Raw genomic sequence first — 25,868 nt, forward strand, 5'->3', positions numbered from 1 at the left:
CTCACCTAATTATATTATAAACCAAATGTACTAGTCTAAACTTCAAAGTCTGCAAGGTCTTGACTACACTAGACATTAGGCATGCAGTGCCTATGTGGTCCCCCAGCAAACCCATAACACACCTTGCATCCACATACAAAATTGTTCCCAATAGCAAACATGAACTCTCATTAGATTTGCTCTGACCACAGCTAACCACAGTGCGGTCCTTCACTGTGCCTCACCATCCTATCTATGCAGCTAGGAACCTGATGACCCACTAACCATGGAGCAGTAACCCTTTCTGATTTATTCATAGACATTTATTCCATGGAGGCAGCATGGTCCAGCTGTTAGATGACTAGACAGGGACTCTGGTGACCTGGGTTCCATACCCTCATGGGTGTAGTTTGCGGGAGGGAGTATTCCCCCCCGAAACTCAAGCCTTAGTAACTTGCCCCCTCACGTGCAGCCCTGTTGGCTTGACTGGATCTGCCCTCCCAAATCACAGAATCATAGAATCATAGAATATCAGGGTTGGAAGGGACCTCAAGAGGTCATCTAGTCCAACCCCCTGCTCAAAGCAGGACCAATCCCCAATCAAATCATCCCAGCCAAGGCTTTGTCAAGCCTGACCTTAAAAACTTCCAAGGAAGGAGATTCTACCACCTCCCTAGGTAACGCATTCCAGTGTTTCACCACCCTCTTAGTGAAAAAGTTTTTCCTAATATCCAACCTAAACCTCCCCCACTGCAACTTGAGACCATTACTCCTTGTCCTGTCCTCTTCTACCACTGAGAATAGTCTAGAACCATCCTCTTTGGAACCACCTCTCAGGTAGTTGAAAGCAGCTATCAAATCCCCCCTCATTCTTCTCTTCCGCAGACTAAACAATCCCAGTTCCCTCAGCCTCTCCTCATAAGTCATGTGTTCCAGACCCCTAATCATTTTTGTTGTCCTTCGCTGGACTCTCTCCAATTTATCCACGTCCTTCTTGTAGTGTGGGGCCCAAAACTGGACACAGTACTCCAGATGAGGCCTCACCAATGTCGAATAGAGGGGAACGATCACGTCCCTCGATCTGCTCTCTATGCCCCTACTTACACATCCCAAAATGCCATTGGCCTTCTTGGCAACAAGGGCACACTGCTGACTCATATCCAGCTTCTCGTCCACTGTAACCCCTAGGTCCTTTTCCGCAGAACTGCTGCCTAGCCATTCGGTCCCTAGTCTGTAGCTGTGCATTGGGTTCTTCCGTCCTAAGTGCAGGACCCTGCACTTATCCTTACTGAACCGCATCAGGTTTCTTTTGGCCCAATCCTCCAATTTGTCTAGGTCCCTCTGTAACCTATCCCTGCCCTCCAGCGTATCTACCACTCCTCCCAGTTTAGTATCATCTGCAAATTTGCTGAGAGTGCAATCCACACCATCCTCCAGATCATTTATGAAAATATTGAACAAAACCGGCCCCAGGACCGACCCCTGGGGCACTCCACTTGACACCGGCTGCCAACTAGACATGGAGCCATTGATCACTACCCGTTGAGCCCGACAATCTAGCCAACTTTCTACCCACCTTATAGTGCATTCATCCAGCCCATACTTCTTTAACTTGCTGACAAGAATACTGTGGGAGACCGTGTCAAAAGCTTTGCTAAAGTCAAGAAACAATACATTCACTGCTTTCCCTTCATCCACAGAATCAGTAATCTCATCATAGAAGGCTATTAGATTAGTCAGGCATGACCTACCCTTGGTGAATCCATGCTGACTGTTCCTGATCACTTTCCTCTCGTGTAAGTGCTTCAGGATTGATTCCTTGAGGACCTGCTCCATGATTTTTCCGGGGACTGAGGTGAGGCTGACTGGCCTGTAGTTCCCAGGATCCTCCTTCTTCCCTTTTTTAAAGATTGGCACTACATTAGCCTTTTTCCAGTCATCCGGGACTTCCCCCGTTCGCCACGAGTTTTCAAAGATAATGGCCAATGGCTCTGCAATCACATCCGCCAATTCCTTTAGCACTCTCGGATGCAACTCGTCCGGCCCCATAGACTTGTGCACGTCCAGCTTTTCTAAATAGTCCCTAACCACCTCTTTCTCCACAGAGGGCTGGCCATCTACTCCCCATGTTGTGATGCCCAGCGCAGCAGTCTGGGAGCTGTCCTTGTTAGTGAAGACAGAGGCAAAAAAAGCATTGAGCACATTAGCTTTTTCCACATCCTCTGTCACTAGGTTGCCTCCCTCATTCAGTAAGGGGCCCACACTTTCCTTGGCTTTCTTCTTGTTGCCAACATACCTGAAGAAACCCTTCTTGTTACTCCTGACATCTCTTGCTAGCTGCAGCTCCAGGTGCGATTTGGCCCTCCTGATTTCATTCCTACATGCCCGAGCAATATTTTTATACTCTTCCCTGGTCATATGTCCAACCTTCCACTTCTTGTAAGCTTCTTTTTTATGTTTAAGATCCGCTAGGATTTCACCGTTAAGCCAAGCTGGTTGCCTGCCATATTTACTATTCTTTCGACTCATCGGGATGGTTTGTCCCTGTAACCTCAACAGGGATTCCTTGAAATACAGCCAGCTCTCCTGGACTCCCTTCCCCTTCATGTTAGTCCCCCAGGGGATCCTACCCATCCGCTCCCTGAGGGAGTTGAAGTCTGCTTTCCTGAAGTCCAGGGTCCGTATCCTGCTGCTTACCTTTCTTCCCTGCGTCGGGATCCTGAACTCAACCAACTCATGGTCACTGCCTCCCAGATTCCCGTCCACTTTTGCTTCCCCCACTAATTCTTCCCTGTTTGTGAGCAGCAGGTCAAGAAAAGCTCCCCCCCTAGTTGGCTCGTCTAGCACTTGCGCCAGGAAATTGTCCCCTACGCTTTCCAAAAACTTCCTGGATTGTCTATGCACCGCTGTATTGCTCTCCCAGCAAATATCAGGAAAATTAAAGTCACCCATGAGAACCAGGGCGTGCGATCTAGTAGCTTCTGCGAGTTGCCGGAAGAAAGCCTCATCCACCTCATCCCCCTGGTCCGGTGGTCTATAGCAGACTCCCACCACTACATCACTCTTGTTGCTCACACTTCTAAACTTGATCCATAGACACTCAGGTTTTTTTTTAGAAGTTAAACTATACCTATACATCACAAGTCAGTGTCTGACCAGGGTAACTTGGGCAAGTCACTTTCCCTCACTTCCTTTGTCTTTGTCCCTCACTTTGTTTTGTCTAAATTATAAGCTCTTCAGGGCAGCACCTTCCTCTTACTATGTATTTGTGCAGTGCCTAGCCCAATGAGTGCCCAATCTCAGTTGAGGCCTCTAGGGAGTAATGTACACAAATAATAAAGTGGAATGTAGGTTCCCATCAATGGTTCCTGCACAGTATGTGAAATGCAATAGTTTAAATCCCTTCATGACTTCTGACATGTTGATCTCCTTGATCAGTGGCCCCTGCAAACCTCCATGATGACAGTGCCCACTGGACAATCACCATGTTGTCTTCCATTATGAGCCTAGCTCTCATCCCTTTGGTCTGGTGCTGAAGTGTTCGCACTAACTCACCACGGTGCTACAGAAAAGCCACCTCCGTTATGCTACAGTTTTGCAGACACAGCTGCTCATCCCAGGTCTTGAAAACAACTTCACTCCACCCATTTGAGACTGTGATCCAGACCCAGAAATACACATAACTTGCTGAATATCATCTTCAAATATTGCCCAAAACCAGGGATTCGGGCACAATTTTGCAGCATATGCTCCTTTGGCTGCTGGTCTCAATCTCTGTGTCCCAAAAGCTGCAGCTGGAACACCCTCCACTGCTTTGGTGTATTTACCTCAGATGCCTTGTGACTGCTCTTCAGAAGTTCCAGCACCACCCTTTCCTGCTGAGCAAGAGCTAAGCATTAATTCTGTATGTAGAGACTTAGAGAAATTTCCCCAGGGAATTATGGGCATTTGACTGCTTCTCCCATAATTACACTGGGCTCCCAGAAAGAGAGCTAAAGGGCAGGGCAACTGCCCTTGATCATTTTCCTAGCCTGTCGCTTAGACTACTGCACCACTATCTTTGCTACCCTCCGCTGGCTCTGCCTTCTCTATAGCATCAGCAATAAACTATTTACCTTCACCTGCCCCTTCACAATTTATCTCCACCCTACCTATCATGTCTTATTTGCTACTGAGACTTCAAGTACCACCTCTGACTGGTCCATAATGCCAGCCTCCATTGCCCACTTGTTACATTTTGAAACAAATGTCATTGTGCTTTTCCCCATGCTGCTGCTCACACTTGGGAAGAACTCACTGTAAACACCCACAAAGTCACCTCATTATTCTCCTTCAAACTCTCCTTTTCTATGGTGCTTACAAAAAACCCACAATGTGACAACAATTAGGCTGCTGGTGTGCTGAGACACCTGCCTATCATGCTGACCAATAATGTCTCATTGTTTCCTTGTCTGTCTGCATCCATATCTTGTCTCATACTGAGACTGTAAACTCTTCGGGGCAGGAGTTTTTGTTCTATTTGTACACTACCTAGCACAATGATACCCTGGTTCATGATTGGGCTTTCTGGGTGGTATGGTAACACAAATAAATAATAATAAAATTGCACCTGAAACAGCACGGTTTCTGTGCGCAGGCTGCACCAGAGGTGATGGTGGTAGTTCCATTACTAATGGGGCAGCATACTAGGGCAGGCTTTCTGAACATGCATGTCTATATCACTGCACAGGGCTCGCCTAGGATAGCTACAAATATCGAATGTCTAATTGAACTCCGGCAAGGAAGTTAAGCCGTTATTTAAATCATTAGTTTCTTTTAACTAATGCATGAATGCACTGAATACTAAGAAAAATTAGAAGAGTGATGAGTGTCAACGGGACATAACAGGCTTTGCTAGGTCAAATGAAGATATCTGGTCTCCTTCACAAAGGCGAAAGGAGTCTCTGCCACCGTGAATAAGAAGAAAAATTGTAAAAAACGGAATGTGTCTAAGAATGGTAACTCCTCTTGCTAGAAAGAGATTAGAAGGGCTTGTCTAAGAGTCAGAACTCATTGCTAATATTAGTTATATTCAATATTATGATGTATATCAGAAGAGTAGTAAACCAGTGGTAAGGATGGCGCCAAAATTCACATGTTAACTATTGAAAAGCACAAAGAAGGTGTGGGTTAGTGATGCTCAGAAAGGGAACATTTTACTTCATTTGGAACTTGCCAGAACTCACCACTATCCATCACTTAAAACTTGCAGCATCAAATATGAACAAAATGAGAGACTGTCTCCAGTCAAACATTTCAGCTAAGTACCATCTGCAGCCCTCTGAAGAGCAGTTATATTTGCTGGTAAAGAAAAGAGTAAGTCTGCCTCACCCATGCATGTTCTTCCTATATGAACACATAAGAGGAGTTCTTTTCACACTCACAGGATTCCTGCAATGGATCCAATCTTTTCAGTTAAAAGTTACTGTTAGTAAGAACTATCAGCTATTAACCATGCTATGTCACTCACTGTGCTGTTACAGCTTAATATTGGTGTAAAACCCCCCACAAGTTAACCATGTAATTCTCAGACAACAAGGAGTTCCAGGTCAGATAAGCAAAATATACAACTCATACAAGTCCTTGTCAGGGATTTCCAGTGGTGTGAATTTGATTTGAATAAAGGAACATGAGTAGCAGGGAAAAGGGTCTGCTCCTGAGTGAATCTGCCATTAGGTTGTAAAGGGATGTGCATTAGAATTTCAGGCAATATTGTCAAGCAGTGAGATTTAATTCCAATAACTCCAGACCTAGTTAAGCTGCTGAAGGCTTGACTGGTTTATAGCTGATGGATTATTATTTCACTCCATCTGAGGGAGTTCCAGTTGTGTTTGCTGTATGTATATGATAGGTGATAGACAGATTTATCAGCCTTAAATCAATATAAAAAGTACAACTTCACAATATTTCTCATACCAAGGACACCTAACTTTTGATATTGCTGTTTGCCTTTTTTTTTTTTTTTTTTTTAATGGGGACTGTTAACTCTATTCTGACTATTGTAATTTCAGCTCAATTCTTGACGAACAACCTTTGAGAGAAAACGAATCACACATATAAAGTAACAATTTTACTTTTGCACTATTCACTTCCTTCTCCTTTCGCCCCTTAATGCTCATGTTAGCAAGATATAATAAAGTGTCTCACAACTTTGACTATTTCTACACCAAACTGGCTTTACTTTTCTATGCAGCCAGTTCTACTTTTCACAAAAGGATCTTATTTTCCTTTGTCTTCAGTTCAGTTCCTTTTCCAGCTCTGGATCTCAAACCATGTGTTTCTGTCATTAAGCCACAGGCAGCTGATCATTTATTTTTTGGACCTTCAGTGACAAATCACTCACTGGTGGGAGAAACACGGAAAAGCAAACGTATTCAGAGAACAGAGAAGCTCAACACGAAGATCTCTTCATTTTTAAATAAAGTCACCTGAAAACTTTTCTCTAAATGAAACTTTAAGTCCAGAAGGCTTGATAGTGCCTTTAGAGGCTTACAAGAACCAAGCTTTAAAAGGGCACCTAGTACCTCTTGGAAAGCCTGGAAGCACATTCATTTCAGGATGCATTCTGAGTCCACATCATATTCTAACTTTATCATCTCATTCTTCAGTGTTAAAGAGATGTGCAGGAAGCAACATCATTTCATCTGTTCTACTGCTCATTCTCCTCAAGAATCATAACTCTTTGCTTGTGACATCATAATAATCTCCTCAGCAACTAATTATAATTTTGACAAAGAATTAGGACTTCGGTGGGGAAATTAGCAACAGGAACAGATGTGCCTCTTCAGAAATATTAGTATTTGCCTCTGTACCTAACTTATTAACACAATGTACCTATCTCTTATACGCAGCCACCAGCTTACACAGGGTTTACTAACAAAGAAAGGTGCATTTTCTGCATGTAAACCTCTAGAAGAAACAGAGAATCTGATATAAAAGCAGAACAGTTTCCAAATGGTGTTTCAAAGTTTTCCATGATGCGTTAACAGTTGGTAATATACTTTCCTTTCTGTTGAGCTCACACAGTTTCTGTCTTCTTTGCTTAACTGGTTTTCCTTTTAGAATCAAATACATGAACACTGGCATTTTTCCAGGTCTGTATCTGTACTCAGTCTAATAGCAATGAAATTGCAAAGCTTTTGTTTGTGTGTGTGTTTATCTCAGTGAGCACTTCCTAAGAGGTTTGTTTTGTCAAAAAACTCCTTTAATAGGGTGGGAAAAGCAAATCCAACTGCTGCTGTATTTGCTGTGTTTCCTAGAATGTGAAAGGCAATGTTGGCCTGTAGCTATCTAAACAATTAGGAGGTGACGGAAGGGGGACCAGGGGGCATCCATGGGCAAGAGTGCTCATTACAAGGACTATGTTACTATACCCTTGTAGATCGTTTTAGATGCCTGTAGTTCTCTCAAAGCCCTATATGCTATTGTACAACAGGAAGCATAACTGTAGGACATGGAAAAGATCCAAGCAGCTCTGGATGATTGATTCTTATAAATATTTCTCAATTCTTTGAATTGTGCAATGAAAACTTTTGATTTTTTTCTCGTTTGGTTGCAAACATCTTCCACTATAAAGCCATATTTTAGCTTCTCCTATAAAATGGACTTTGAAAATTGGTTTGGCTGGAAGATTGTCCTATTTATTGTAAACGCTAAGGAGAATGCTTCTGTGAAGTTTGAAGAAAGTCCCAACAATCTGAAAGTGACAAATCAGTAAAAATTACCAATCTGAAATGTCAACTTTTGTCTAAATGTTTCTTTTTCTGCCTCTATCTTAAAAACTAGTTACTGCCCCATCAAGCTTTCTGCATTGTTAAATCTTCTTGAAACCATGAGTCATCTGAAGAAAACACGATGTGATTGAGCAGTTATTTACAGTTCTGTGTTGTGGTGCATTTTGGCAACCAATCCTGTTCCAACAGATTCCAATGGGAGTTATCAAACCATTTCTGCTCCCATTAAAATTGACAGGAGGTTGGTTTTATGTTTGTTTGGGGTTTGTTTGTTTGTGCCACTGACTTTAGTGGAAGCAAAACTGGACATTGAGGTCAACTGGGCATTATTCGTGAATTCTCTCTGATCCTAGTTAGTCACAGTTATTCAGAGTCATTAATTTATTTTCATGTACTGAACTCACAGATTTTCCATTTTTAAAAAATACTAACCAGTTTTTCTTGTGTTAAATTTTTACATCTATTTTTTGCCTCTAATTATACTGAAAAAGTACCCTAGGGTGACTCTGAGTCAGCACTGCACAGGTGAGTTTCTGATGTGGCATTGATACTCCTACTGAGACAGACGTATTTTAGAGTACAAGAATGTCATCTCATGTTTAGATGCAAAGATCATGAAGCAAAGCTGAGCAGATCACTTGTGCAACTCAGGGAATAACACATTTCACCCCAAATGTGCTTTGAAAAGTTGGTACCAACTTAAATCCTTCAGGTTTTTTCATGTGCTTCTCCTGACTTTAAGGGGGAAGTATTTTACTTTTGGTCTTCTTTTGTAATGATATTCTTCTCTCCAGAAGAGCCTCTTTCTATAAAGTTATGTAAGAATTTCAAATATTATATTTTTCAAATGAGAAAACAGGTTTTAAGTGCAGAAAGTGCATTGTATATTTTCTTAAAACCTGTCTGTAGGTGGGAAAATAGTTTCTTAAAATGAAAAATAATCAGTCAAAAACATTAAGCAACCAAAACAGTATTGATGCAATGCCACCTCTCCAATAACCCTGACAGCAGAAGATCATGATTTCCATGACCTGAAGGGAAGAGCTATGGGTTTAATATGCTATCTTTTTTGGTAAGCAATGTGACTGAGCACCAGCAGAGATTTGGTAAAAAAACCCAGAATAATATGGTAACTCAAATTATTCCAATTTACTGTCTTTTTCTATTATAGGTTTCCATGAGGACTACTGAAAAAAGTTTTTTTCCCTACCTAATTAATGTTACTTTGCTCTGTAGACATTTTATTTAAAAAATATATATATCCTCCTGTGAAATTTTTTAATATAAGCCTATTATCTCTGAGGGACAGATTTGTCCCTGATTTACACTCTTGCAACTCCTTATATTCCATCAGGTTGCACTGGATACAAGAGAAGGCAGTGTGATCTAATGTAAACTACATGAATTGTAAATATGTAGGCATAACTACGTAGCTTTATCTTCTCCTTTGTATCTATATTGTCTTTTTCTATCTAAATACGGACACATATGTATATGTGCTTTAGGTGTTCTGGGGCCCGTACTTTTAAAGTCATTGAGAGATGCAACTCTGCAATATTACATAATGTTCATTCACTCAGATATTTCTGATACATATTATGATGCTTTAAGTTTATTTGAAAAATACTGCCCATTAATATATTTTATTTACATCATCTTCTATGTATCTCTGATGTAAAAGCCATGAATTGTAAGCTGCTCTTAGCGACAATGAATGGTGCTTCAGCTACTAGATATTGTCATTGGGTCTCGCATACAAATGTCAACAATGAAAGTCTGCAGACAATGAAATCTGTTACCAATCATAAATCAATATATGCTTGTTAATTTTGTTGTTACGTAAAGCCTTCAATATGTACATCTGGTTATCAATGGTGTGATACAGCATGGCCAGAAGGAGAGTGACATAGGAGAGATATGTAAGTCCCAGGATGAGGAGAAGCCTTATTCCCTGTAGAGGGAAGAAAGGTTTCTATAGATTAATTAAAAGCACCTGAAGCCAATTAGAGCACCTGAAGCTAGTCACCTTATAAAAACCACCTGCTTCAATCAGCCAGGGGAAGGAGTTGGAGTAGGAGTGCAGTTTGGTGGAGTTGAAGTAGAGGAGAGTTTGGAGAAACACTGTGGCTGGCTAGAAGACCAGGACCCTAGGTAAAGAGACACCCAGCTTGTGCGGGGGGGGGGGGGGGCAGGAAGCCCCACAAGCTGAAGAACAGGAGAGGGAAGTAGCCCAGGGGAAGGAAGCACTAGTTCAAGTGGTTTACCACTATCCCTGGGCTGGGACCCTGAGTAGAGGGCGGGCCCGGGTCCCTCCCTCTCCACTACCCTTCTCTGGGTTACTAGTGGGGCAGTAGATACCCTAGTTCAGGGGCAGGAAACTGTGCCCTGAACCCCCACCCAAGAAGAGGAAGTGCGGGACGCATCATAATTGTACCGGCAATTTGCCACACTGGTAAATAAGGGCTGAATCTATGTTTTGTACTTACCAAATTTAAAGTGTACCTGGCTACTTTAAATGGACATATAGACCTATATTAACTATATAATCACAAGGGATGAGGCTTATCTGTTTCCTCAACTGGGGGGATTGGTCCTGCTTTGAGCAGGGGGTTGGACTCGATGACCTCCTAAGGTCCCTTCCAACCCTGATATTCTATGATTCTATGAACTGTGATTTCCACCTAGAAAAGGACATTCTGAAATGCAAGCTAAACAAGAGCCTGGTAGTGTAGAAAGTTATTGCACTAATTGTTCAACCTTGGAGATCAAGTTTCCTGCTGGAGTTCAGATCACAAATGAAAATTGATTTGGCAGTTTTATCCAAACTGCCAAACTGTGATACAAATGGTTGCACATTTGTATCACAAAACCTTGACAAAATTCAATAGAATTGGCCAAATATATTCAACAGAAATTCAAGGAAGTGCTCCAGAGCAGGGCTCAGGTGCCTTGGCAAATGCTGTGGGGAAGTTTGCTCAACATATAAGTCTCTAAGTCAGGATACAGAATATGGGATTTTCAAAGACTGTTGTATGAGTCGGTGCTCAGACAGATGTCAGTTCTCATTCAGATACTAGCATGCTGGAACAAATCCAAACTTAATTGCAGCCTTCTCTTCTAGTTATGGTATATTCTACATTTGTTTTTCACAATAAGAACGTGAACAAAAATATTGTAGGGCTATGTTTAACTGAACATCAATGGGGCCTTCCCTTCTGAACAGACACACTAACAGAAGAACTTAGTCACCTGCACTTCAGTTTCCCAGCAGAGCCTGGTTGCTGCCCTGAAACTGAAGATGATGTTGTTAGAAGCCAGCAGAGCAGCCTAGCAACACTTTCATGAACTGCAGTACAGACCAGACCTAGATTTGGAATTCTCACTCTTGAAGGGTGGAAAAAGCAATTGCCTTATGGAAGTCACTTACCTGGTGACTGGGAGAGACTGTATCCCAGGTCCGCTAATCTAGGATGTGGCCCCGCAAGATGCATTGCTGAGCACTCTGGCCCTGATACAGCAAAGCTCTTAAGCACATGAGTAATTTTGTTGAAGTCAATGTGGTGCCTTGCAGGATCGAGTGATTGTGCGTCTTTATAAGAAGTCATGGATTTCAATCTCCAGAGATGAGTTACGGCATGTGACTTTTTAACATGAAGAGGAGATTGGGAAGTGGAACTGCCATCATAAACCACATTGCTGTCAAGATGAGGCCATGGCTAAAGTCTTTATTTAGTGCCGTTTCTCACTCTACCCACTACAAAAGTCAAATACCAAAGAAAGTAAAAAGGAGAAAGAGGAAGGGAGAGAGGAAGATCCTAGTGAAAAATAAACAGAATATTAGACAGATCAATAAACATAGTGCGTGGACCTAAGTCTCTTGTGCCATCCTCGCTTCTCGGGAGTGTTTTTCTATGCCCGATATATAGCACAAGCTCCCACTGGCTATAAAAAACCATTTAAAAAACCCCACTCTGAGGCACCCTATGAGTTTAAATCACAGGAAGAAAAGGTTCAAAAATTCAAGCTACTATGAAACCAAACTACAAAGCAAGTTTCACAAAACCTCAAACTAGGAGGTTTGCGCCAATAAAATCCCTCATTATTGTATTCCTAATAATAATACTATCAAGATTCCTATGTACAAACATTTGGAAATGTAAAGTGTAAGTAATATTATTATTATAACGACTTCTTAGAGATCAGTTTAAGTGCACAGCCTGCATACAGTGCAGTATTTGTGGCCACATACATAATGTACAGCATATGGCAGTGTGTGGAGTTCAGTATATCAGGGAGAGGCTAAGGGAGCAAAGGAAGGTTTCCCGTTCATTGGCATCAGAAAGCACTGCTTCTGTCTTCATTTACATTATTTCTCTGAGAGACAGAAATGTCTTTTTTTTCCCCATTTTTGAGCATACACTGATGCTGGTTTATGCTGATATTTTACTGCCTGCAATTTAATCATACTGTGTTGCCCTTTCACATTATTCAACTATACTCAGTAGTAGTAGTACATGTACATATCCTAATATATTAAATTGAATTCCAGATCTGTTTGATAATCTATCATTCACTTCTGCCTTTCCTCAAATCGATTCCAAAGTACTGCCTCTACACAACTGCATTCCTACTGCACAGAGAGGAGCAGGTGGCTTTTCCTAACTTCTCTGTCTTTTTTCCTGTCTAGTGTATCCTAACCATACAGAAACCTGCTCAAAATATTTCATCCATCAAAATGATACTTTTCTGCAGAATGAAATAGGTTAAGAAGAAAGACATTTCTGCAGAGGCCAGCAGCCAGCTGAGTCTAGCTGAGATGAACAGACTGTGCTCCTGCATGTTTTCCTATCCCAAATGCAGCTTTTCTGATTGTCACACTGCTGTGGAAACCTGTTAATTGTAAATGACAGGTGCTTACCATCTGGCTCAACTAAAAAAAATATGAAGATTTTCTTCCAAATAAGGATTTATCCTTATTCTGCTTTGGCCAAGAATTAAAGAGAAAGCTGAATGTTAGTTTCCTTTTAGCTGATCAACTGGTTAAAAAAAAAAATCCAGCCCCTCTCCCATGCACTTAATTGACAATAACTTGTTTTAGTAGTTACCAGTTAAAGATTGTTTATAATATTTTCAGGTTTGTAAAATTTATCCTGACATTTGCTAGTTTCTTTGTCCAGTTCTAATACAGTAGAAATAAATCTCTAAATGGTATGTAAGGAGCTGAAATTATTCTAGCTCTAAACCGTTGGGGTTCCAGTTATAATAGGGACATATGTCATCTTGGGTGTGGGGATTGGACTTTTAGGGTGAAATCCTGACTGCACTGATGTCAATGTTGCCAGGATTTGATCCAAAAAGGTCAATTTTTGCTGGGTATGAGACCTCCTGGGAGCTGTGTGTGTGTGTGCGTGCATGCACATAAACTACTCTCAAGCAATTTATGTTAGAAAGTATGTGTGTGTAGTGTGTGGTTGCATCTCTATTTATTATTATATATTTGTATTCTAGTGGTGTCTAAAGATTCCAGTTTACATAATGTCAAAGAATGTAATGAGACCATTTTTTAAAAGTAGCTATCAGTTTCATCCAGAAATACCTGAGCCATCAGCTTGGTCTTCAAAAGTTAGTATTAGCATTTTGGCATTTTGGATACTATATTTAACCTTCAATTTTACAGAAATTTTCATAATATGGGTGATTAATTATTATATCAACATATTTATCCAAATCATGGTCAAAAGTCAATCATTTCATTCATGAAATTGTTAATTAACAAATAATTAACATAAATCGTAAAATAGTTATTTTTCCAATTATCTCCCTTTGGTATATGCTAATTATACAAATTAGCAACAATTTCTTGCAATTTTCTTATTTAACCGCTAGATGGCACGAACAGTCTCCATATTTTCTTTAACAAGGATTACTTGCAGTTTTTCAGTTCTACAAGCAGGTGGCATTAACAGTGTCTCTTTATTATACTACAGTGATAGACAGATACTGAAAGACAAAAATAAATGGTATTTTTAAAATTCTGATGCATGAATGTTAACTGTTTGTATTAGGAACGACAATGTCTTTTAAAGCAATATTACATATATATGAATATATAATACAAATAAACATACTACATGCACACTCGCACACAAACACTTCCACTCTTTCTTTCCCAAAAGCTCTTCTACTCAAATGTATTTCAACGGTGTTAAAGAGTGTGTTCCTAATGTTAAGCTTTAAATTTGTTGCTAAGTGTGTAAGGAGGGAAGAATATATGCAAGTTTGAACACCATATAGGAAAAGGCAGGTGACAGACTTTATGGGAGAAAAGACCTATTGTAGAATGGGAAAGAATGGAAGTTCTGTGCTGACAGGACTGATATCACACAGCTGATAGAAGTGCACAGAAAATGAACAAGAAGGGAGACAGAAAATGTTCTGTTGCTTTTCCACCAGGAAAATTGGGACACTAGTGATTAAACGGAATTATTATTAGTAAGGATGATATTCAAAAAAAGATAACCAAGAGAAAGTGCAGCACTAAAGCTCTCTCTCTCCCAAAACATGTTTAGAAGTCTGACTGCTCTACATACTTATTTTTCCTAAAGTGCCTCTCAGGGATTAAGAAAAGGAGGACTTGTGGCACCTTAGAGACTAACGAATACATGCTCAAATAAATTGGTTAGTCGCTAAGGTGCCACAAGTACTCCTTTTTTTTTAGGGATGGAACAGTATTTATGACCTGAAATGGATGTGCCATGTTTTCTTTCCTGCCTGAAGTCAGAAAGGACCATTGGAATGAAAAGTGTTTCATCAGCATGTGATATGGCTATATCATCTGGCTTTTTCCCAAATGCAGAAGAGAAATATTTAATGAATACTGCCTTTTCTGCATTATTAATGACAACTCCACCATTTCCATCCATCCTGGGAAGCACTGACTCTGAAAAACACTTGTCGTTCTTGGTGAATAATCAGCTGAACATGTTCTTCCAGTATGATGCTGTAGCTAATGCAATCACTGGATGTATAAACAATAGGAACAGGGAGATTAATATTACCTCTTTATTTGGTACTGGTACAACTGCTACTAGGATATTGTGTCCTGTTCTTGTGTCCACATTTCAGGAAGGATGTTGATAAATTGGAGAAGAGTCATGAGAATGACTAAAGGATCAGAAAATATGCCTGATAGTGATAGACTCCAGGAGCTCAGTCAGTTTGTCTTATCCAAGAGAAGGTTAAGGGGTGACTTTATCACAGTCTGTAAATACCTACATGGGTACTTTGATAGTGAGCTCTTCAGTCTAGCAGATGAAGGTATAACAAAATGCAATGGCTGGAAGTTAGAAGTAGACAAATTCAGACTACAAATAAGGCACACTTTTTAACAATGGGGGTTGTTAACCACAGGAACAACATACTAAGCTTTGTGGTGGATTCTCCATCAATAGTAATTTTTAAGTCAAGATTAGCTGTTTTTCTTAAAGCTATGCTCTAGTTCAAACAGGAATTAATTCAAGGAAGTCCTATGGCCTATGTTGTACAGGACAGACTTAATGGTCACAATGGTCCATTCTGGTCTTGTAATGTATGAGTCTGTTAATCAAACCACTGAAGCATTTAATGTCTCCTTGCTAATTGTCTGAACTTCCTTCAGCACTGAGTGTGTTTTTGAGTTTAGGAGCTGGGGAGGAGAGTATGTTTGTGGTACTGGCACAGTGTTTCTAAATGATACCTGAGGAGGGGTGCTGCCAATGTGTCTGTCAAATAACTAAGTGAGGCAAGGGAAAGGTCAGGTCCAAGGCTTCATGCTGCTGTTTCTCTGCTCTTGCTTCTCTTCTAATATCTGTTCTCATTCTCCCGCTTCACGTTGCAGCTCAGAAAGCTTGACAGAAGCTGGGAATGGGCAACAGGGGATGGATCACTTGATGATTACCTATTCTGTTCATTCCCTCTGGGGCACCTGGCATTGGCCACTATTGGAAGACAGGATACTGGGTAGATGGGCCTTTGGTCTGAGCCAGTATGGCCATTCTTATGACATCTTCCATGCAGGGTTATGTAGCCATTTGAGACCCAGGATATTAGAGGGACAAGGTGGGTGAGGTAATATCTTTTATTGGACCAGCTTCTGTGGGTGAGAGACACAAGCTTTCAAACTTACATAGATGTGAAGAAGGGCTCTGTGTAAGCTTAGAAGCTTGTTTCTTTCACCAGCAGAAGTTGGTCCAATAACAGACATTTCCTCACCCACCTTGTCTCTCTGACATCTTCCATGGCAGCCAGATCAGTATCAGTTATACATAAGATGTCACTGGAAGACTATCCTGATACTTTAGCTAACACAGAATGTGGCAGCCCACTTTGCTTAGAGAGCTTAGCCATAGGGAACATAGTGCTCCAGATGGTGCTCCACGAATATCTTCTGCATGCAAGTCAAGGTGCTGGTTTTGACATTTAAAGCCAAACTCTCCCTTGAATACATCCGATGAAGTGAGCTGTAGCTCATGAAAGCTTATGCTCAAATAAATTGGTTAGTCTCTAAGGTGCCACAAGTACTCCCTTCCTTCTGCTTCTGTTAGTACAAGGGAGCAGGGTGCAAAGGATTTGAGCATTTTAGGAGTACTGCCTCTGTGGCATGTTCCCTTCTTCCCTGCAATCCACTGGGAAAGAGCCAGGGTCCACTGGTGAGAGAAGTCTCAGAATTCTTTTTTTTATCTCAGACATCATGTAAGTACACTTTGAATCATCCCCATTATTGTATGCAGATCACTGTCAGGGTGACTGAATCCTTCAGCAGCTTTAGCTCAAGGGAATTCAAGTGTCTGACTTCCATTTTTCCTTGCAGAAAGCTGCCTTATGCTGGCAAACGTGGCTCTGGAGAAGATGGATGGGAAGGAACCTTTTATCTGTATTTTGTAAAATGAAAGCAGATCTTCTCAATGCTAACTTAATGGGAGTAAATGACATCAATGAACAATAGTCATTGGATCCAATGAGTATAGTTTTTTGCAAAACTGAACAAAAGTCTTTGTTTTCAGGCAAAAATATTCACAAACTATGAATTCACCTCTGTGCAGAAGGCCAGCATGAGACCTAGGCACCAAGTGAACCCTGAAAATGAGGCTTAAAGGGGATCTGAATGGTGTCATGGCTATGTGCTGACCCTCTCCACAAGAGGGAATTTCACCTGAAGTGAATGAGTATAACTACATCTTCCCAGCTCTCTAACCCACCTACATTATTTTGGTAGCAAATCCCTGGGTTATCTTCATGACCTTGTCTTGGACAGCCCCATGCCTTCAAGATTTCCAGTCCTGCCCATTATTAAAGATAATGGACTGCAGCTTTACAGATAATAATAATACCTAGCTTACTTGGTCACAACTTGATTATACCTCCTTCTCTCCAGAAGTTTATAGTTTAATGTACACAATTATCAATGTACCAAGCTTCAAAGGGGTAGCCGTGTTAGTCTGGATCTGTAAAAGCGGCATAGCGGCATTGGCGCATGCATCCGACGAAGTGGGTATTCACCCACGAAAGGTCATGCTCCAATATGTCTGTTAGTCTATAAGGTGCCACAGGAGTCTTTGCCAATTATCAATGTAGAGAATTGTGATATCACCCCAAATTGAGAAATTCAGCTCTTGTCTACAAAATCCCTTTCTCTATAAATAGATTTTATTGAGCGTTTAATCCCTGAGAGGTTTCAGAGTAGCAGCCGTGTTAGTCTGTATTCGCAAAAAGAAAAGGAGTACTTGTGCATCCGATGAAGTGAGCTGTAGCTCACGAAAGCTCATGCTCAAATAAATTGGTTAGTCTCTAAGGTGCCACAAGTACTCCTTTTCTTTTTGCGAATACAGACTAACACGGCTGTTACTCTGAAACCTGTTCCATCACTGGCCACCATGAGACTGAACACAGCACTGTACCTAGAAAGAAAGCCTGTTACACTCCCTCTCAAAAATCTCCTGTCTGCTGCTCACAAGTGTGCCACGCAACTGACTTCCATCCTGAGCTTAGATGCTTAGTTCCACTTCCTCACTAAGGGTATGTCTACACTACGAAATTAGGTCGAATTTGTAGAAGTCGGTTTTGTAGAAAGCGGTTTTATACAGTTGATTGTGTGTGTTCCCACACAAGTGCTCTAAGCCCTGGTCTACACTAGGAGTTTAGGTCGAATTTAGCAGTGTTAAATCGATGTAAACCTGCACCCATCCACACGATGAAGCCCTTTTTTTCGATTTAAAGGGCTCTTAAAATCGATTTCCTTAATCCACCCCTGACAAGTGGATTAGCGCTTAAATCGGCCTTGCTGGGTCGAATTTGGGGTACTCTGGAGGCAATTAGACGGTATTGGCCTCCGAGAGCTATCCCAGAGTGCTCTATTGTGACCGCTCTGGACAGCACTCTCAACTCAGATGCACTGGCCAGGTAGACAGGAAAAGGCCCGCAAACTTTTGAATTTCAATTTCCTGTTTGAATGGTCACCTGCAGCTTGCCACGCTGGCCAGAGCTCATCAGCAGAGGTGACCAGGATGGAGTCCCAGAATAGCAAAAGAGCTCCAGCATGGACCGAACGGGAGGTACGGGATCTGATCGCTGTATGGGGAGAGGAATCTGTGCTATCAGAACTCCGTTCCAGTTTTCGAAATGCCAAAACATTTGTCAAAATCTCTCAGGGCATGAAGGACAGAGGCCATAACAGGGACCCGAAGCAATGCCGCGTGAAACTTAAGGAGCTGAGGCAAGCCTACCAGAAAACCAGAGAGGCAAACGGCCGCTCCGGGTCTGAGCCCCAAACATGCCGCTTCTATGATGAGCTGCATGCCATTTTAGGGGGTTCAGCCACCACTACCCCAGCCGTGTTGTTTGACTCCTTCAATGGAGATGGAGGCAACACAGAAGCAGGTTTTGGGGACGAAGAAGATGATGATGATGATGATGATGAGGTTGTAGATAGCTCACAGCAAGCAACCGGAGAAAACGGTTTTCCCGACAGTCAGGAACTGTTTCTCACCCTGGACCTGGAGGCAGTCCCCCCCAAACCCACCAAGGCTGCCTCCTGGACCCGGCAGGCGGAGAAGGGACCTCTGGTGAGTGTACCTTTTAAAATACTATACATGGTTTAAAAGCAAGCATGTTTAATGATTAATTTGCCCTGGCATTTGCGGCTCTCCTGGATGTACTCCCAAAGCCTTTGCAAAAGTTTTCTGGGGAGGGCAACCTTATTCCACCCACCATGGTAGGACACTTTACCACACCAGGCCAGTAGCACGTACTCAGGAATCATTGTAGAACAAAGCATTGCAATGTATGTTTGCTGGCATTCAAACAACATCCGTTCTTTATCTCTCTCTGTTATCCTCAGGAGAGTGATATCATTCATGGTCACCTGGTTGAAATAGGGTGCTTTTCTTAAGGGGACATTCAGAGGTGCCCGCTCCTGCTGGGCTGTTTGCCTGTGGCTGAACAGAAATGTTCCCGGCTGTTAGCCATGGGGGGTGGGGATGGGGAGGGGTGAGGGGCTAGCCACACGATGGGGGGAGGCAAAATGCGACCTTGGAACGAAAGCACATGTGCTGTATATGTAATGTTAACAGCAAGGTTTACCGTGAAAGAGTGTAGCCATTGTTCTAGAAAATGTGTCTTTTTAAATACCACTGTCTTTTTTTTTTCTCCACAAGCTGCATGTGTTTCAATGATCACAGGATCTTCTCTTTCCCAGAGGCTAGTGAAGATTAGAAGGCGAAAAAAAAGCACTCGTGATGAAATGTTCTCTGAGCTCATGCTGACTTCCCACACTGACATAGCACAGATGAATGCGTGGAGGCAGACAATGTCAGAGTGCAGGAAAGCACAATATGACTGGGAGGAGAGGTGGCGGGCTGAAGAGAGGGCTGAAGCTGAAAGATGGCGGCAGCATGACGAGAGGAGGCAGGATTCAATGCTGAGGCTGCTGGAGGATCAAACCAATATGCTCCAGCGTATGGTTGAACTGCAGGAAAGGCAGCAGGAGCACAGACCGCCGCTACAGCCCTTGTGTAACCAACCACCCTCCTCCCCAAGTTCCATAGCCTCCTCACCCAGACGCCCAAGAACGCGGTGGGGAGGCCTCTGGCCACCCGGCCACTCCACCCCAGAGGATTGCCCAAGCAACAGAAGGCTGGCATTCAATAAGTTTTAAAGTTTTAAACTTTTAAAGTGCTGTGTGGCCTTATCCTTTCCTCCTCCACCACCCCTCCTGGTGCTTCTCTCCTCCTCCACCTCTCCTGGGCTACCTTGGTAGTTATCCCCCTATTTGTGTGATGAATGAATAAAGAATGCATGAATGTGAAGCAACAATGACTTTATTGCCTCTGCAAGCAGTGATCGAAGGGAGGGGGGAAGGTGGTTAGCTTACAGGGAAGTAGAGTGAACCAAGGGGCAGTGGGTTTCATCAAGGAGAAACAAACAGAACTTTCACACCGTAGCCTGTCCTGTCATGAAACTGGTTTTCAAAGCTTCTCTGATGCACACCGCGCCCTCCTGTGCTCTTCTAACCGCCCTGGTGTCTGGCAGTGCGAAACCAGCAGCCAGGTGATTTGTCTCAACCTCCCACCCCGCCATAAACGTCTCCCCCTTACTCTCAGATATTGTGGAGCGCACAGCAAGCAGTAATAACAGTGGGAATATTGATTTCGCTGAGGTCTAACTGAGTCAGTAAACTGCACCGGCGTGCTTTTAAACGTCCAAATGCACATTCTACCACCATTCTGCACTTTCTCAGCCTGTAGTTGAACAGCTCCTGACTACTGTCCAGGCTGCCTGTGCATGGCTTCATGAGCCATGGGATTCAGGGGTAGGCTGGGTCCCCAAGGATACATATAGGCATTTCAACGTCCCCAACGGTTATTTTCTGGTCTGGGAATAAAGTCCTTTCTTGCAGCTTTTGAAACAGACCAGAGTTCCTGAAGATGCGAGCGTCATGTACCTTTCCCGGCCACCCCACGTTGATGTTGGTGAAACGTCCCTTTTGATCCACCAGAGCTTGCAGCACTATTGAAAAGTACCCCTTGCGGTTTATGTACTCGCCGGCTTGGTGCTCCGGTGCTAAGATAGGGATATGGGTTCCGTCTATGGCCCCACCACAGTTAGGGAATCCCATTGCAGCAAAGCCATCCACTATGACCTGCACATTTCCCAGGGTCACTACCCTTGATATCAGCAGATCTTTGATTGCGTTGGCTACTTGCATCACAGCAGCCCCCACAGTAGATTTGTCCACTCCAAATTGATTCCCGACTGACCGGTAGCTGTCTGGCATTGCAAGCTTCCACAGGGCTATTGCCACTTGCTTCTCAACTGTGAGGGCTGCTCTCATCTTGGTATTCTTGCACCTCAGGGCAGGGGAAAGCAAGTCACAAAGTTCCATGAAAGTGCCCTTACGCATGCGAAAGTTTCGCAACCACTGGGAATCGTCCCGGACCCGCAACACTATGCGGTCCCACCAGTCTGTGCTTGTTTCCCGAGCCCAGAATCGGCATTCCACCACATGAACCTGCCCCATTAGCACCATGATGCCCACGTTGCCAGGGCCCACGCTTTGAGAGAAGTCTGTGTCCATGTCCTCATGACTCACATCACTGCGCTGACGTCGCCTACTCGCCCGGTATCGCTTTGCCAGGTTCTGGTGCTGCATATACTGCTGGATAATGCATGTGGTGTTTAATGTGCTCCTAATTGCCAAAGTGATCTGAGCGGGCTCCATGCTTGCCATGGTATGGCGTCCGCACAGAAAAGAGGCGCGGAACGATTGTCTGCCGTTGCCCTGACGGAGGGAGGGGCGACTGACGACATGGCTTACAGGGTTGGCTTACAGGGAATTAAAATCAACAAAGGGGGATGGCTTTGCGAGAAACTGAATGGCCCCCTCAAGGATAGAACTCAAAACCTCAAGGACAGAACTCAAAACTGGGTTTAGCAGGCCGTTGATTTCACAGAGGGAAGGAGGGAGGGAGGAGAAAATGAATACAAAACAAATCTGGTCTATTTCTTGTTTTGAGCTACTTCATCTATCTTTATACATCTTGCTGGCAGCAGACTGTGCAGTACGACAGCTAACCGTCGTCATCTCCTGAGTGCTCGGCAGAAGATGGTGTAGTATGACGACTAGCCATCATCTTCTGCTGGCTGGAGGTTAAAAGACAGCGCACTGCCTGTAGGACTGAATTGCCACGAGACGAAACAAGGGAAATGACCTGGCTGAGTCACTCCTATGTTTGCCCAGGCACCCGATTAAAAGAGCACCCAGGACTACGTCAATGACGGCTACCAGTCATACTGCACTGTCTGCTGCCAAAAGGCAATTAACTGCTGCTGTGTAGCAATGCAGTACCATGTCTGCCAGCACCCAGGAGACATACGGTGACGGTTACCTGAGCGGGCTCCATGATTGCCGTGGTATGGCGTCTGCACAGGTAACTCAAGAAAAAAGGCGCAAAACGATTGTCTGCCCTGGCTTTCACGGAGGGAGGGAGGGAACGGGGGCCTGACGATATGTACCCAGAACCACCCGCAACAATGTTTTAGCCCCATCAGGCACTGGGATTTCTACCCAGAATTCAAATGGGTGGCGGAGACTGCGGGAACTGTGGGATAGCCACCCACAGTGCAACGCTCCGGAAGTCGACGGTTGCCTCGGTACTGTGGACACACCCGGCCGACTACGAAGCAATTAAACACTGAGGGCTTTTCTACATTACCTGCTAGATCAATGGGCAGCGATCGATCCAGTGGGGGTCGATTTATCACGTCTAGTCTAGATACGATAAATCGATCTCCGAGCACTCTCCCGTCGACTCCGTTACTCCACCGAAGCGAGAGGCGCAGATGGAGTCGACACGGGAGCATCAGCAGTCGACTCACCGCAGAGAAGACACCGTGGTGAGTAGATCTAAGTACGTCGACTTCAGCTACATTATTCATGTAGCTTAAGCTGCGTAACTTAGATCGATCCTGCCCCCCCGGTGTAGACCAGACCTCAGAGACTTCAAAGAGCGGGGCTGATCAAAGGCCCAACGGTCACAGCCACATGGCCTGAGACAAAAACAGGCCTGTCTTACCCCCAGTGCACAACCCATATGCACAGAACAAACAGAACAATAACAGACTGACCCAATTTCACTATCTCCAAGCACAAGATCCTCAGCTATACACTCTGAAACTCCCATATTTGCTGCCTGTTTGCTCCTCAGTCAGGTTCCGAACACACCTCTTTCTGGTGTGTGAATCAGATCTGCATTCTCTCTGCTTCACCTGTCCCCCTTTATGACATTCATGTGGGACATGCTCTATTTGTGGGAACATTTCAGACTTAATTATAGACACAGTTGTATCACCAAAGCTTAGATTCAGAATTCCACGGGACAGTGTGCAGTAGCAGATTTGTATAAACACGCCCTTGAACAATTTTAGGAGTATGGCCTAGGTTTGGTGTACAGATTCCAAAAAACCAAAAATCACAGGCTGTGACTAAAGCCATGTAAATTGAATCAGAGCAAGAATAGTGCACTTATAGCCCTTTAGATAATTCTCAGTAACAAGACTATGAAGCAAACAGATTTTCATGTCTGTTTTATTCTGCTCTCTCTGTGTGAGACCTCTGGAATTGTTAAACTTTTGCTGAGGACAGTAATTCAAATGGTTTTAACCTCAGGCTAAAGCTGTAGTTGGACTGGTTCCAAAGATACATTATAATAACCAGGGTGGAAGGAGACAAAGCAGTCTTCAACGCTATTTATAAGTGTGTTAAGGTCTGTAGGTTTCAGGGAAGTAACTATTCACCTATGCTGTGTTCTAATGCCTTACAATAACATCTGGCATGTTAAAGCGTTTACTGTACATCTGATGGTCGGCTGATGGGTGCTTATAGAGGAAAAAGCCTCTATACGTCAAGGGTTACTAACAGGAACAAAAATTCAGCACAAATTCATTCTTTTCAGCTGCAGCAAAATTTCTCCCCAGTGAGACCTGAACTGAACAATAGCAACATCTGAAGCCTTAAATTAGTTAATGCTATAAAGCTCAGTCAAGACTAAAAGTATTAAATAAGGGCTTTTGTTACCATTACTGCTGCAGGGCCTTAGTTACTCAAATTAGTATTTTGCCTGATAAAAGATGATCTTATATCCTGATTTTTATCAGGATATAAGATCATCTTTTATCAGGCAAAAAGAGAGTGACCAAAATAAGTTTTTCGTGGTTTCTGATGGATTTTTTCCCACTATAACAAAAAAGTTTTAAAATGAGCTTTTGTTAACCTATTCTGGGAAAAGTGCTACTTCTTACTAATTTTCTGGCAGGTTTCTTTCCCCACAAAATTTAGGAGACTGGACATATTCTCTACCTTTGGGCCTGATCCAAAGCCTATTGTATTTAATGGGAGTCTTTCTACTGATTTCAATGGTCTTTGGATCAGGCCCCTTTCCTGACAGCCTTTTCTCATATTTTAAGTCCGTGTGGTGTCCACTCCCGCAAGCTCACTGAGTCTAGCAACAGCACTGGCGAGGAGATAAATGTAGAAGGCTGGGTTTACTAGATTAGAAAAACGGAATGAGATTTCATAATATTTACTGGAGTGAAGGACAGAAAGCAGCCCTGGGATTTCCTAGCTTTTGTCAACTTCAATCAGACTCTCAATACTATTTTAATGACAGAAAGCAAAATCAAAACACAGCAAGAAAGGCAACTGGTGATGTGAATTGTTTAATTAATAGACATGCCAGCTGTGAAAAAGCTGTGTGATCCTCAAAGCCTAAAGTGAAAAGTAATCCATAGACTATTATGATACACATACCATAACAACAGGTACATTATATAGCTTAGTCAACCAATCCAGCTTTCTCTTTGCTAATACTAGGAAACCATTATGATCTGTACAATGGTACTACACAGCCACTGTGCATCCCATCATGAAAATCTGTAAACACACTGACAACATTCAGATCTTATAATGCGTGTATGTCCCCATCTACTTATATGGGTCATAGTACCCAAGTGTCTGAGCAAGCAAAACTCCCATTATCGTTTATGTAGAAGTTTTCAGGATTACACCTTAAATTAAAGATTAGCAGGTGAGGCAATGTGGCCATTGTAGTTACTTTTGTGCTCATTTTACAACCGACAAGATTGAATTAAAACCAATTAATCTGTGGTTTTGTTAAGTAAGAGAAAATGTTGGCCCTCAGAGTGGTCTCTTAAATTTTAAAAAATGGCCTGAAGTTTCATAATATCCACATAATAAGACAAAGAGATGGGGCTTTAGTTTGACATTTTATCTAGAGGCGGAGCAGCTCCCAGTGCTGGAGTGTCTGGAGGTAAGTCTCCTTCTCAGTAAGCACAGTGACACATGATATTCTTGGTTCACCGTCGATCTTACGCACACAGACTTAGCCAAATATTAGCAATTAGGAGAATCTTTTAAACTATAAAATCTATTCTAAATTGTAGCAATGCAAAACTCATTCACAACCAAGTCGCTGCACTTTATACACCCATTACTGTGGTTTAATAGTCTATTACCTAATCTACTTGTTTGATTTCACCAGGATTGTAGCAGTAGTTCTGTACAACCTACAAAACTCAGGGCACTGAGCACCTTACAAAATCAAGCCCCTGGTGTCACACTGTATACACACAGACACAAAGCACCTTATTAATCTGACATATTGTATGTGCTCATAATGAAATGAATGAACATGGAAGATGTGAAGGAGGGAATAGAACCAAAGCCCTCAGGCTTCCTCGGTAAATGTTCTATTTAACAAGTTAAAGACAATGTCCTACCATCTCCAGACAGCATGAGACTCCTTTTCACCTGCAATTCTTTAAAACAAATGATCATAAACATCACAAATGCTATAGTGCTTTCTATTAAATCTCTTATGAGTGCTCACAGCAATAGAGAACAAAGGCCTGAATTTCCTTAGAGGCTATTTAATTTATGTTGGGTTTCAATAAATAATAATAACATAAAAGAATTATTTGCATTTCTGTAGCACTTCCAACCCAAAATCTCCAAGCTTATTACAAGCATTAATATATTAAGGTATCTGGAGCCCAATACAGAGAGAG

At 42.6% G+C, this 25,868-nt stretch overlaps 1 protein-coding gene across 10 annotated transcripts in view; it reads right to left on the minus strand.

Moving 5' to 3' along the window:
• The window catches only part of LOC102932319 (leucine-rich repeat and fibronectin type III domain-containing protein 1-like protein), a 251,812-nt gene that overhangs the window by 38,628 nt on the left and 187,316 nt on the right, over positions 1-25,868 (minus strand). The window contains exon 1 of one of the 10 annotated variants that reach the window (XM_043534718.1): positions 11,179-11,546. The exons of the other annotated variants lie outside the window; for them this stretch is intronic. The gene's annotated coding sequence lies outside the window, so the exon portion shown is untranslated. Of the gene's footprint in view, positions 1-11,178; positions 11,547-25,868 lie in introns of those variants that run through there. 10 annotated transcript variants of the gene reach the window in all.

Source organism: Chelonia mydas, chromosome 23, assembly GCF_015237465.2.
Source record: "Chelonia mydas isolate rCheMyd1 chromosome 23, rCheMyd1.pri.v2, whole genome shotgun sequence".
Lineage (NCBI taxonomy): Eukaryota > Metazoa > Chordata > Testudines > Cheloniidae > Chelonia > Chelonia mydas.